The sequence below is a fragment of the Culex quinquefasciatus genome, chromosome 1, assembly GCF_015732765.1.
Source record: "Culex quinquefasciatus strain JHB chromosome 1, VPISU_Cqui_1.0_pri_paternal, whole genome shotgun sequence".
NCBI lineage: Eukaryota > Metazoa > Arthropoda > Insecta > Diptera > Culicidae > Culex > Culex quinquefasciatus.
The window spans coordinates 124951257-124964149 of record NC_051861.1 but is presented as its reverse complement, the minus strand read 5'-3'; positions in this window follow the sequence as shown (position 1 = coordinate 124964149).

The following is a 12893-nucleotide window of genomic DNA, read 5'->3' as shown; positions in this document are numbered from 1 at the left end:
ATGTAAAAATATTGTACAGAAGTGGGCCAAGAATACTTCCTTGGGAACCCCAGCATCAATGTTGAATAATCCAGAAGCAATCCCATTCAGAAAAACCTTGAACGATCTCTCCGAAAGATAGTGCTGGATAATTTTGATAAGATACATTGGAAAACCGTATAAATACAGTTTATGTATCAAACCATCATGCCAAACATTGTCAAAAGCCTTCTCAACATCCAACAAAGCCATAGCAGTTGATTTAGACTCAAGCTTGTTCTGCTTGATGATTTTAGTTACTCTCGTAAGCTGATGAGCAGTATTATGTCCCTTTCGGAAGCCAAACTGCTCATTCAAAATTATATTATTATCGTTGGTAAAATCCAAAAGCCTTGAATAGATGACCTTCTCAAAGAGTTTGGACAGACTACTCAAAAGACTAATGGGACGATAACTTGTTGGCGATGTTGGATCTTTTGAGGCTTCAAAATTGGTATGACTTTGCCCAGTTTCCAATTGGTGGGGAAGTAACCAAGTTGCAAACATTTATTGAAAATATTGGCTAGATGTTGAAAGAACTGATCACTCTGTTTTTTCAACACTAGATTAAAATGTTATCAAAGCCTGGAGCTTTCATATTTTTCATTTGTTTAACTGCAACTTTGACTTCCTCACCAGAAACATGGGAATCTGCAGGAAATTCAAAGGTAGAGTCATTGATTGTTGAAATACTATTGGCAACTGATGTTTCTTTACGGCTGGTCATGGAAGCGCCAAGATTATGTGAACTAACAAAATGAAGCCCAAGTGCATTTGCCTTTTCCTCGGATGTAATCAAAGGAGAATCCTCAACAATAAGAGGAGGAATAGGCTTTGGTTTGTTTTTAAGAACTTTTGAAAGTTTCCAAAATGGTTTTGAATAATTCCCAAGCTGGCTTACATGTTTTGAAAATTCTTGATTTCTGATATTGTCAAGTCGGTCTTGTATGATTTTGTTCAAATTGTTCACTGAAATCTTTTGTCATAGTCCCCAGTCCGTTGATATTGTCTCCTATAAACATTCCTAAGTCTAATCAAGTGTTTAGTATCTACGTCAATATCAGTTACCTTAAAATTAACAGGAACCTCCCGAACGTTGGCAGCCTCTGCTTGGTTGATAGCCTGCTGGATCACCTCCAGCGAACGATCAATATCAGCAGAAGTTTCCGGGTGTTGATCATAGTCGATGTTGCTGTCTACCACTTGCTGAAACTGCTGCCAGTCAACGTTGTGGTAATCTTTCCGGGTTGGTTGCCGCTGCGGAGTAACGGAAGCTCCAACCTCCACAACCACCGGATAGTGATCAGAACTCAACTCTTCAAACACCTCAGGATGAGCCACGTTCTCAGCCATATTGGTAATGAAGAAGTCGATGATTGAGTGATTCCCAGACCGAGCCACCCTCGTTGGACGATCCGGACTCACAACGTTGTAGTATCCGTTTTGCAGATCGTTGTGCAGAATCACTCCGTTCCGATTCCTCCTGCTGTTGCCCCAAACTTCATGCTTCGCGTTGAGGTCACCAGCGATGATGTACTTTGCGCTCCGCCGTGTCAGCTTCTGGATATCGCTCTTCAGTTTTGCTGCTGAACCATCTCTGGAATTCACCTGACGTGGGCAGTATGCAGCAATGAAGAGTACTGGGCCAACCGAAGTGGGAATTTCCACCCCAACGGCCTCGATGATGTCCAGCTTGAAGTGTGGCAGCCGGCGTGGCTTGAGATCACGATGAACAGCGACAAGCACACCTCCTCCTCCAGAGGTGGTCCTATCGAGCTGCGTCGCGATCTTGTAGTTTTGCAGATAAACTTTTTCACCGGGCTTCAGATGAGTTTCCGTGATGGCAGCTACGTCGATCTCCTTCTCGCGAAGAAAATCCACCAGCTCTAAATTCTTCCTCCTAATGGAGCAAGCGTTCCAATTCAGCAGCTTGAGGGACCTACGATCCATACTGGATGACGAACGAGGTCAGCACTTCAATCTGCTGGGTCTTGGTTTTGCATCCACGCAGTGCAGCGGACATCTGTTTGAAAATATTGAGGAGTTCGGTTGAGGTGTAAAGATCATTACCATTTTCCTCAACTGCTGGTTCTTGGGTTGGTCTTGGCTCCTGGCTGAAGCCCGGTGGTGGCGGTCTCGGCTCCTGGCTGGAACCCGGCCGTGGATGATTCATCTCAGCTCTCTTCCTGGGATCCAACGGCAACGGTGCCAAGTTCGGGACCTGGCGTCGCGGTTGAAGAGGTGGAAAATTTTGCTCCACCAGGGCTGGAGGAGTTCTACGACGCTGAGGCTGATTCTTCGTCGATGCTTGCTGCCGAATTTTCACGAACTCAGCTCTCTTGGGGCACTTTCGGTCGGTTGACGAGTGCTCACCGTTGCAGTTGAGGCACTTCACCAGCGAATCTTGGATGCACTGGGATGTGATGTGCGCATCGGTACCACATTTGGCGCAACGACGCTTCAGGTGGCAGTTCTTACCTCCGTGCCCGAAGCCCAGGCAGTTGAAGCATTGTGTGACGTCACGATGCACTGGTCGGTATCGCTCCCACGACACGATAATGTTGAAAACCGCTCGGATTGCCTTCAGCTCAGGAAGCGTCGTCGATCCCTTAGCCAAATGCAGCAGGTAGAGCTGGTCACGGTACTTGATGTCTTTGTTGCGTCGGCTCATTTTGTGCACGGCCAACACATCCAGTTTCAAAACTTTTAGCTCGGCAGCTAATTCCTCCACTGGCATGTCGTACAGACCTCTGACGACGATTTTGTACGGCTTATCCATGACGACATCATGGGTAAAGTACTCCGCCTCGTTTTCGGTCAAGTAATCCTTGACCAGTTGATAGTGCTGCCTGGATTGCACCAGCACCTTAAATCCGTCCTGACACAGACGAATGTTGCCTAGGACTTTCCCAGACTTGATGAGTTCAACCAGCCCCGCTCGAAAGTCGATCGTTGCTGCTGATTGCCGCACATAAAAAGGAGGCAGTTTCTCCTTTCGCTGTTTCACTTCATTCTCCTTTGCTTCCGCTACCTGGTCCTCGTCAGGCAGTCCAGCAAACTTGTTGTTCTTCAATAGCTGCTCCTCGTGCGACGAAGAGTTCTCCTCCTCCTCATCCATCGGTACAGTACCGTCGCTCTTTTTCGTCTTTTTGCTGTTCGATGTCACTTCCAAAAGCACCTTCCTTTTGGAAATCCCCGGTTTTGGCCATCAGTTGAGGCCTCAACCTTCCTTTTGGAAATTCCCACTTTTTTGCCTGCTTGAGCCGCAGGTAGGGCAATATTGCCGGCGTTTTGCGCCGGGACGCGACGAGTCATGTTGATTCAGACAACCTTCACCAACGAATGCTCGGATAACAATTGCCAAGGCATGATAGATTTGGGCTCCTTGAACATGTTTCAACAGACAGAATTAAATTTATGTGAATAACTAGTCAACAAATAAAATGCTCTAAATAAGTCCGTAGCATTCACAGTTTTAAAAAGCTGTTTTTTTAAGTTGAGCATTTTAAATGTTGTAAATAATCTTCAATTTGAATAATTTTCCCCTAAAAAATAGGTTAATATGTAAAATGCAATAGAAAATGATGAAAAATCAGTATATGATTTTTTTTTATTGGTAGAAAATCAACTAAAATTCAATTCTGTCGACTGGAGCGCTTTCAGGGAGCCCAAATCTATCATACCTTGACGAAATTGAAACGTTTACTGACATCACTTCAAAAGAGTCAATTTGATTAATTTGCTAGGATAAGTGAAAATATTGCTATAGAAAATTTTAAATTTCGCTTAGTTGCAACAAATTAATTGGTTAATTTGACGATTTTTCAAATATTTTTTTATTTCTGGAGATTACCCTAGAAATTCTCTAATTTTAAATTAAACCTTTTTTATCATTTTAAAAACCTCGGGACACTCTCCAGGGGAGTGCCGTTCGAGGCTCCTCTCTCCCAACAACCGGTAGGAAAGTGTGTCACACCGCGTTGACAAACTCCCGAGGAACGAGGAACCGGCTTCCTTTTCCGCAGCAGCAGCAGCACACACAACCGTATACAAACATCAAAATGACATGCTCACACCGAAACATAATGTTTTTACGGGAGCGCTGTCACGCCGAGAAGTTCCGCGTCAAAACGGCTCGTTTTTGGTCTGGTGGTTGAGGGAAAATTGGGCTTGAGTGGATTTAGCTACTCGGCTAAATGTGACAGAAAAGAAAAGCTTCCCTAACACGGACGTCAACCGTTAAGAAGCTGATGAAAAGTGCTTTTCTATAACGGACTTCAAATTTGAAGAACTGAGTCTCAAAATTGTGATGTTTAAGTCTGTTCAAGGTAAGTTTTCAGTGTTTCAAAATTACATCTCAATTACGGACTTCAACTTCAAGGTAGGTTCGCGAGGTTAAGTGAGAAATGCTTCAGCAAGGTAAGTACCAAGTGTTAGTTTTTAAGAGGATTTTCACAATTTTGGTAAGTACAATCTGTCAATTCTGTCAACTCTGTCACCCTGTCACACGAATCGAAAATATATCAATATATTTTCTATTCCAACGCAGAAGTCTGCATAATTCGCTAGAGTTTTACAACCAGCCAATTTTCGTCCCATGATTGGATTATCTCCAACCCTGAAACCCAACTGTCAGTTCGGGTTGACCACTGCGCTATGCGGTTTCCCCCCTCGTACCGAGGTAGTCCCAATCCACAAATCAATTCCAAAACTCTACTCCGAAAGCACACCACAAACTTTCTGCACCAAAACCACTGCTTGACACACTGTGGGTCCGAGCCATCAGAAATCGTCGAGTTCCGAACTCCAGGGTGTGAAATTGGGAATAATATAATAATTGCTTTGGGCCTCGCGCAACCGCGCCGAGATTCGCTGACGGTGCACAATTTCCCGATCAAACGACGACGACTTCGTCGTCGTCCATCAGAAATTAATTTGTGAATTGGGACCGCAGGTCAACTCCTTCGCTTTGCTCAGGGTAAACTCCCCTGAAGGCAGCAACCCTTTCTGCAGAAAGAACCCCCAGATTTCCGCAGCGTCATTCCGGCCACCACGGCTTGACCTTAACCGAGCTTTGCGCCGTGAATGAAGGATGGCGGTTAATGCCCTGAAGGTGGACTCGTTTTTCCTTTCTTTCTTTTTTTGAAATTTTCAAAAGAGCCCAGCGTGGGTGTGATATCCATTACTGGGATGGATTTTTTTTTTTCGTCAAAGCTTTTTTTTTCTTCTTTGAAGAAAGCAACTCAAACAGCGGTCCACGGGGCCACGTTGTTACCGATATCGGAGGCGTTTGATGGCCTGGTGACGGTTCTCCGAACGCTGGGCTCGTTTTGGGGCGGTGAAAATTGGATTATGATTGACTCGCTTTTTAGCAGATTGTTGCAAGCGTTCAGAATAACTTGATACTGTTGACATCACATTTTATTGTGTTTTTTTTTTTTTGAATCACAGTCAGAGCGCTTTTTCTTCGTTTGACTAATAAATTTGATTAAATGAGTCTCAACTGTTATCGTAAATTTAATGAATATTGACAAATTTTAGTTACCATCACTAATAAACAAAGAGAGCATCAAGATGTGGTGGAAGCTGTCAAAATGGTTATAAAAGCTTTCAATCCAGCACAAAAAAATGAAAATTGGCACTTCAATTGCGGATTTCGCAACCTTGCGAGTTTTCAATATAGTTTGGTTTAATTTGTGTTAAAATTTGGCAGGTGAAATAACGCTCCGAAGTTGCTTTTACAATTGCGGACTTCAAACTCTGAATACCAGTTATCATTTGAAATTATTTTAAATAAAATTAGATTTAAAAATATTTTGTTTTGGAAATCGTTTCAAACCTGAAGTTAAGAAAAAAAACAAAAGTAGTTTAGAGCTTAATTGTTTTTTTTTCTGTTCTTTATTCACAAACCTCAATTACGGACTTCAATTTTGATAAATAAATTACAATTAATTTTTTTCTGACAATACTGTCATTTTCGTAATTTTTGTCATTTTTGTGGTTTTTGTCATTTTTTTCATTTTCGTCATTTTTGTCATTAAATTAAATGACTGTAAATGTAAAAAAATACAAGTTGTCATTTTCAAAACTATTTTAGTGGAATTATATTTAAAAATAAATTATCAGAAAGAATTTCAAACCTGACGATTTATCCAAAACAAAACAAAAAATATTAGCGTAAATGATTTTTCTGATTAATTTTAAACAAACCTCAAGTAGGAACTTCAACCTAGATACATGAATCTGTAATTCGATTCTGACCATAATTCTATCTTAAACAATTTATTAGAATCAACAAGTTAAATATTTTTATTTCAAATGCTGGAAGTCCTCAGTAACATTTTTATTCTTCACCGAAATTTCAATTACGGACTTCAACGAAAAAGTATCAATTGATATTTGGTTTTAAATTTTGTAAATTTTTTTACGAAGAAAATATTTAGAAAAAGTTAAATCAGTCCAGACAGGATTTATGATTGTAAAACACTCAATGGAAAAATAAATAGATTTTAATTTGGATGATTTTTTAAAAGGTAAGATAAGAATTAGCTAGTCACGAAAATTACATCAATGCGGTGAAGACTCAGTAACATTTTTTTTACTGACATTTCAGTTACGGACACCAATAATAAGGATTGATTTGTTATTTTGGAAATATGAAATCAGTAAATATTGAAAATAGGAATCTAGCTCAGAAATGGATTTATACTTTGAATACAAGTTGCCATTTAACATTTATTTTGATAAAATATTGTTTAAAAATAAATCATATGATATTTTTTCAAACTTTGTACGTTCTTCAAAACAAAAAAAAAAACAATTTTTTGGAGACTTGTACGGGAGAACCGATATATTGTCCTTCAAAATTGCCAAATCTCTTCATTTTGTGGCAACATGAATTGCTTGATAACCATTTTGCAAATTTGAGTTTTTTTTCGATAAAATAGTGTATTTCGGATTTATTTTTCCGAAAAAAAAACTTTGATAATGGTTAAAAGGCAAACCAAATTTCGCATCGTTTGATGCCCGCATTGCAAATTATAAAAATGTTAGTATTTTCAAAAAAATACGGTAGTTTTTGAAAATTTTTGTATTTTGCAAAAAAAACGCTCATAAAAGTGAGATACAATACAAACAATAACATTTCGCTTCGTTTTAAAATTATAACAAATTGAGTATTCAATAAAAAAAAATTTTTCATGTGAAAATTTTAGTATAATAGAAAAAAACACTCATAAAAGTGAAAAAGCATGCCAAATTTTACTTCGTTCGATACCCATATTGCAAATTTAAAAAAAAATTGAGTATTTTCGAAAAAATGAGGTATTTTGTGAGTATTTTCGATATTTTCGAAAAAATAAGATATTTTGTGAGTATTTTCGGTATTTTTGAAAAAAATAAGGTATTTTGTGAAAAATATAGCATTTACAAAAAAAAAACTAATAAAAGTGAAAAAAACTGTGTAAAATTATGAAAACATAAGTATTTTCGGAACAATACGAAATTTGGTGAAAATTTGAAGATATTTCTAAAATGTCACTTCGTTTGGTTCTCAAATTCGCAATTCGCAATTTTCAGTGTAAGAACGGGCCTTGACCGATCTTATGCACTAGGTTCCCGACGAACACGCACTGCCCTTACACCTACATCTCACCCTTGCTCTGAGTCAGTACGAGCAGCACGCTAGAACACGCATTGAGTGTTCGTGCCAGGCATGCACACCTTCTTTTCCGGTTACGCATTTTAACTCGGCCGGGGGTGGTACATTACGTAGGGTTTGATGTAAGTATAAGCGCCTAACCATTTAAAGTGTGCCTAACAACTTTCATTAAAGCAAAAACTGTTTTATTTTTAGTTTGAATTCAAAACTAATTGTTATTTACTGTGTATTGTTTTCTCCTGAAATCTTTCCTAGTGTTGAGTCGTGTTTATATGTTGGTATTTCTTTTGTCGCGGTGTTTTGTTACAATTTTTGGTCCTAAGCATTTTATAAAAGTTTTTCAAAAGTACAATAGTAATATTTGTGTTAATTCTTTGATCATTCCAAAAATTGAGTAAGGGCTCGTTGAAGAAAAGGGTGAAGATTGAAAACAATGGACAGTGAAAGAAATATACTATGTAAAGAATCAATAGTAAAAGAAAGATAGTAATTTATTAAGTAGATAATGAAATTAACAATAGTTAATAACAAGAGGTAACAATGTGGTTAAGGTGTTAAGTGCAATTTATAGGGCAGATGAAAAATTATTCAAATAGATAAATAAAGATAAACAAAATTGACATCGCTGCCAAATTAAGGAAAAACAGACAGTTTGTTACAGCAGCATCAATTGTTAAAATAGAGTGGAAAAGCGTTGAGAAATAAGAGAATCAAATGAGTAAAATCGAAATCAAATGGAGTAAACAGAAGTTAACAGAAGCCGCGTTAGAAAATCAGTGAAACAAAATAAACAGAAGATAGGTGGTAGATGAAATAGAATGAAGAGAAACCCCGTTGTGCGATGTTTCAGGTACATCCACAGCAGTTGACTCAACATACTGCGAATCAAAACAATACCGTCTACAATCACAAATTACATCCCTTTCCCACATTGTCGCGCCCCTTTCTTTTAGCCGTCTCGACTTTGACCCGCGGTGGTCAAAGGTTTACGATCCGTTTCCACAGGCCACCAGCTAGGTCATCATGAAAACCAAGCCAACGTGGAGGTAAGAAAATAGGACACTTGCAAGGAACCAGAGCTATACTGTCTTGATCAAGAAATGATCTAACAGGACTACGGACGTAGTCAGTGACGCTCCTTCCAGGATGTTCCTCGCCTGAGCGTCAACTGAAGAGGTATCATCAGAATCATTCGCACTTGGCCTGCACTTCGTTTGGTTCTCAAATTGAAAATTTAAATATTTTCGAAAAATACGGTTTTTTCAAATTTAAGCATTTTGCACAAAAACAAAACCGATCATAAAAGAGAGAAAGCAAATAAAATTTCGTTTCGTTTCAAAATTATAAAAATATGAGTATTTACGAAAAAAATGCGTTTTTTGTGAAAATTTTAGTATTTTACAAAAAAAAAGCATACAAAATTTTGCTTCGTTTGATACCTGTATTACTAATAAGTATTTTAGTATTTTCGAAAAAAATAAGGCATTTTTTTAAAAATTCTAGTACTTAAAAAAACTTTATTAAAAATGAAAAAATGTATCAAATTGTTCAAATATTAGTTTTTTTTCGAAAAAATACGAAATTTGGTGATAAATTTGAAGATATTTCCAAAATGTCGTCAAATTGAAAATTCTAAAAATTTTAATATTTTCAAAAAATAAGATTTTTGAAAATTTAAGCATTTTGCAAAAATACAACGCTCATAAAAGTGAGAAAGCATACAAAATTTCGTTTCGTTTCAAAATTATGAAAATTTGAGTTTTTACGATAAATTGCGTTTTTTTTTTGTGTGAAAACTTCATTATTTTACAAAAAAAAACGCTCATTAAAATGAAAAAGCATACAAAATTTTGCTTCGTTTTGCTCCGTTTGCAAATCATAAAATATATGGATATATTTTTAAAAAAATATGTTAAAATTTTAGTATTTTACAAACAAAGTGTCATAAAAGTGAAAAGGATAATAATTACAATAATTTGATGAAAAATTTAGATTAAAAAAAACTAATAAAAGTGAAAAGCGTAGAAAATATCGCTTTTGAAAATTTTGAAAATTGTAATATTTTCAAAAAATGCGGTGTTTTGTGATTTTTTTGAATTTTCATTAAAAGTTTAATAAAACTATCGCAATAACAGTAATGATGAATTATCATTTTCGAGCCTCGATAATTTTATCGTTAACAACCTTGACATATTCATTCTGCCTGAATTGGAGTTTCAATTACGGACTTCAACTTAAAATTCAAGAACGGCTAATTCACTCCAGACTGGATTTATGTATGTAAAATGCTCTAATTTTTTTTTAATAGTTCACACTTCAATTACACAGTTCAACAAAAAATCAAATGTTTCTTGTCTCTGAGACGAGTATATGTGTTCCTAGTAGAGTTTTGCCTGCTGAATCCGAATCCGGGTCCAGAATTGCTCCAAATGGTCCCAATTTTGAGATACACTCGTTTGAAATGTTAGTTTAGGTCAAAATTAGCTACTTTGTCGACTATTTTACAAAAGAACTATTGAATAAACAACTAAACCAATACATGTATCTTATAGTTCACGTTTTCCCCTTTATGAAACACCCCTGGTTTTTAAAATTTGATTGTTTCTACGCATATTTATAGCCATTTTAAAATTATATTTTCAATTGGTTCTCATTCAAGTTTTTCCAACTTGCATGCAAGTCATATTATGCTGGGATATCAATAATAAAAATCAAAAATGCTTTGCAGAACGTTAAATAAGTATGTCTCGGTAATCTAATTGATCATATTTTATGTAATTTTGTCTGCTGAATCCATTCCTATCATTAGATTTTTGCAAAAGGTCAGCTTTTGAGTAAAATTGAATTTTCGATGATTTTTCAAAATAAAATCTATTTTATGCTAAAGTATGACTCAGAGATGACTAAATGTTGATGTCTCGTCAGTCTTATTGATCACTTTTTATGTATTTTTGTCTGCTGAATCCATTCCCATCATAAGATTTTTCAAAAGGTCAAGTTTTGAGTAAAATTGAATTTTCCATGATTTTTCAAAATAAAATCTATTTTATGCTAAAGTATGACTCAGAGATGACTAAATGTCGATGTCTCGTCAGTCTAATTGATCATTTTTATGTATTTTTGTCTGCTGAATCCATTCCCATCATAAGATTTTTCAAAAGGTAAGGTTTTGAGTAAAAATTGAATTTTCCATGATTTTTCAAAATAAAATCTATTTTATGAGCAATTCTCTTTGAAATCGGCCGATATCGACCATTTTTTTGCTATATTTTTGATTTGGCTCAAACTTTGTGGGGCCTTCCTATGACTAAAGAAGCTATTTTGTGCCATTGGTTCACCCATACAAGTCTCCATACAATTTTGGCAGCTGTCCATACAAAAATGGTACGTAAAAATTTAAACAGCTGGAACTTTTGAGTGAATTTTCTGATCAATTTGGCGTCTTCCGCAAAGTTGTAGGTATTGTTGAGGACTATTGAGAAAAAAAGGTACACGGAAAAAAATTCGAATTCTTTATTAACATTTTTTTTACAATTACTCAAATTCCCAAATGTTGAAAAGTTTTAGAGGACAAAAAACCCCATTTTTTGAGCCATAGAGAAGTATGGTCAAAAAATCATAACTTGGCGGCAGATTTTTTGACCATATTTATCTATGGCTCAAAAAATGGGGTTTTTTGTCCTCTAAAACATATAAAAAATCTCGAAAATCAAAAAATACGTATTTTGGGAATTTGAGTTTTTGTGAAAAAAAGTTAATAAAAATTCGGCAATTTTTCCGTGTACCTATTTTTTTCTTAATAGTCCTTAAAAATACCTACAACTTTGCGGAAGACGCCAAATTGATCAGAAAATTCACTCAAAAGTTCCAGCTGTTTAAATTTTTACGTACCATTTTTGTATGGACAGCTGCCCAAATTGTATGGAGACTTGTATGGGTGAACCAATGGCACAAAATAGCTTCTTTGGTCATAGGGTAGGCCCACAAAGTTTGAGCCAAATAAAAATACAACAAATAAAAATGGTCGATATCGGCCGATTTCGAAAAGAACTGCTCATAAAATAGATTTTATTTTGAAAAAATCTATTTTTACTCAAAAACTTGACCTTTTCGAAAAAATCTAATGATGGGAATGGATTCAGCAGACAAAAATACATAAAAAATGGTCAATTAGACTGACGAAACATCGACATTTTGTTATCTCTAAGTCATACTTTAGCATAAAATAGATTTTATTTTGAAAAAATCATCGAAAATTCAATTTTTACTAAAAAAGCTGACCTTTTTGAAAAAATCCAATGATGGGAATGGATTCAGCAGAAAAAAATACATTAAAAATGATCAATTAGACTGACGAGACATCGACATTTAGTTATCTCTAAGTCATACTCTAGCATAAAATAGATTTTATTTTGAAAAAAATCATCGAAAATTCAATTTTTACTCAAAAAGCTGACCTTTTTGAAAAAATCCAATGATGGGAATGGATTCAGCAGAAAAAAATACATTAAAAATGATCAATTAGACTGACGAGACATCGACATTTAGTTATCTCTAAGTCATACTCTAGCATAAAATAGATTTTATTTTGAAAAAATCTATTTTTACTCAAAAACTTGACCTTTTCGAAAAAATCTAATGATGGGAATGGATTCAGCAGACAAAAATACATAAAAAATGGTCAATTAGACTGACGAAACATCGACATTTTGTTATCTCTAAGTCATACTTTAGCATAAAATAGATTTTATTTTGAAAAAATCATCGAAAATTCAATTTTTACTAAAAAAGCTGACCTTTTTGAAAAAATCCAATGATGGGAATGGATTCAGCAGAAAAAAATACATTAAAAATGATCAATTAGACTGACGAGACATCGACATTTAGTTATCTCTAAGTCATACTCTAGCATAAAATAGATTTTATTTTGAAAAAAATCATCGAAAATTCAATTTTTACTCAAAAAGCTGACCTTTTTGAAAAAATCCAATGATGGGAATGGATTCAGCAGAAAAAAATACATTAAAAATGATCAATTAGACTGACGAGACATCTACATTTAGTTATCTCTAAGTCATACTCTAGCATAAAATAGATTTTATTTTGAAAAAATCATCGAAAATTCAATTTTTACTCAAAAAGCTGGCCTTTTTGAAAAAATCTAATGATAGGAATGGATTCAGCAGACAAAATTACATAAAATATGATCAATTAG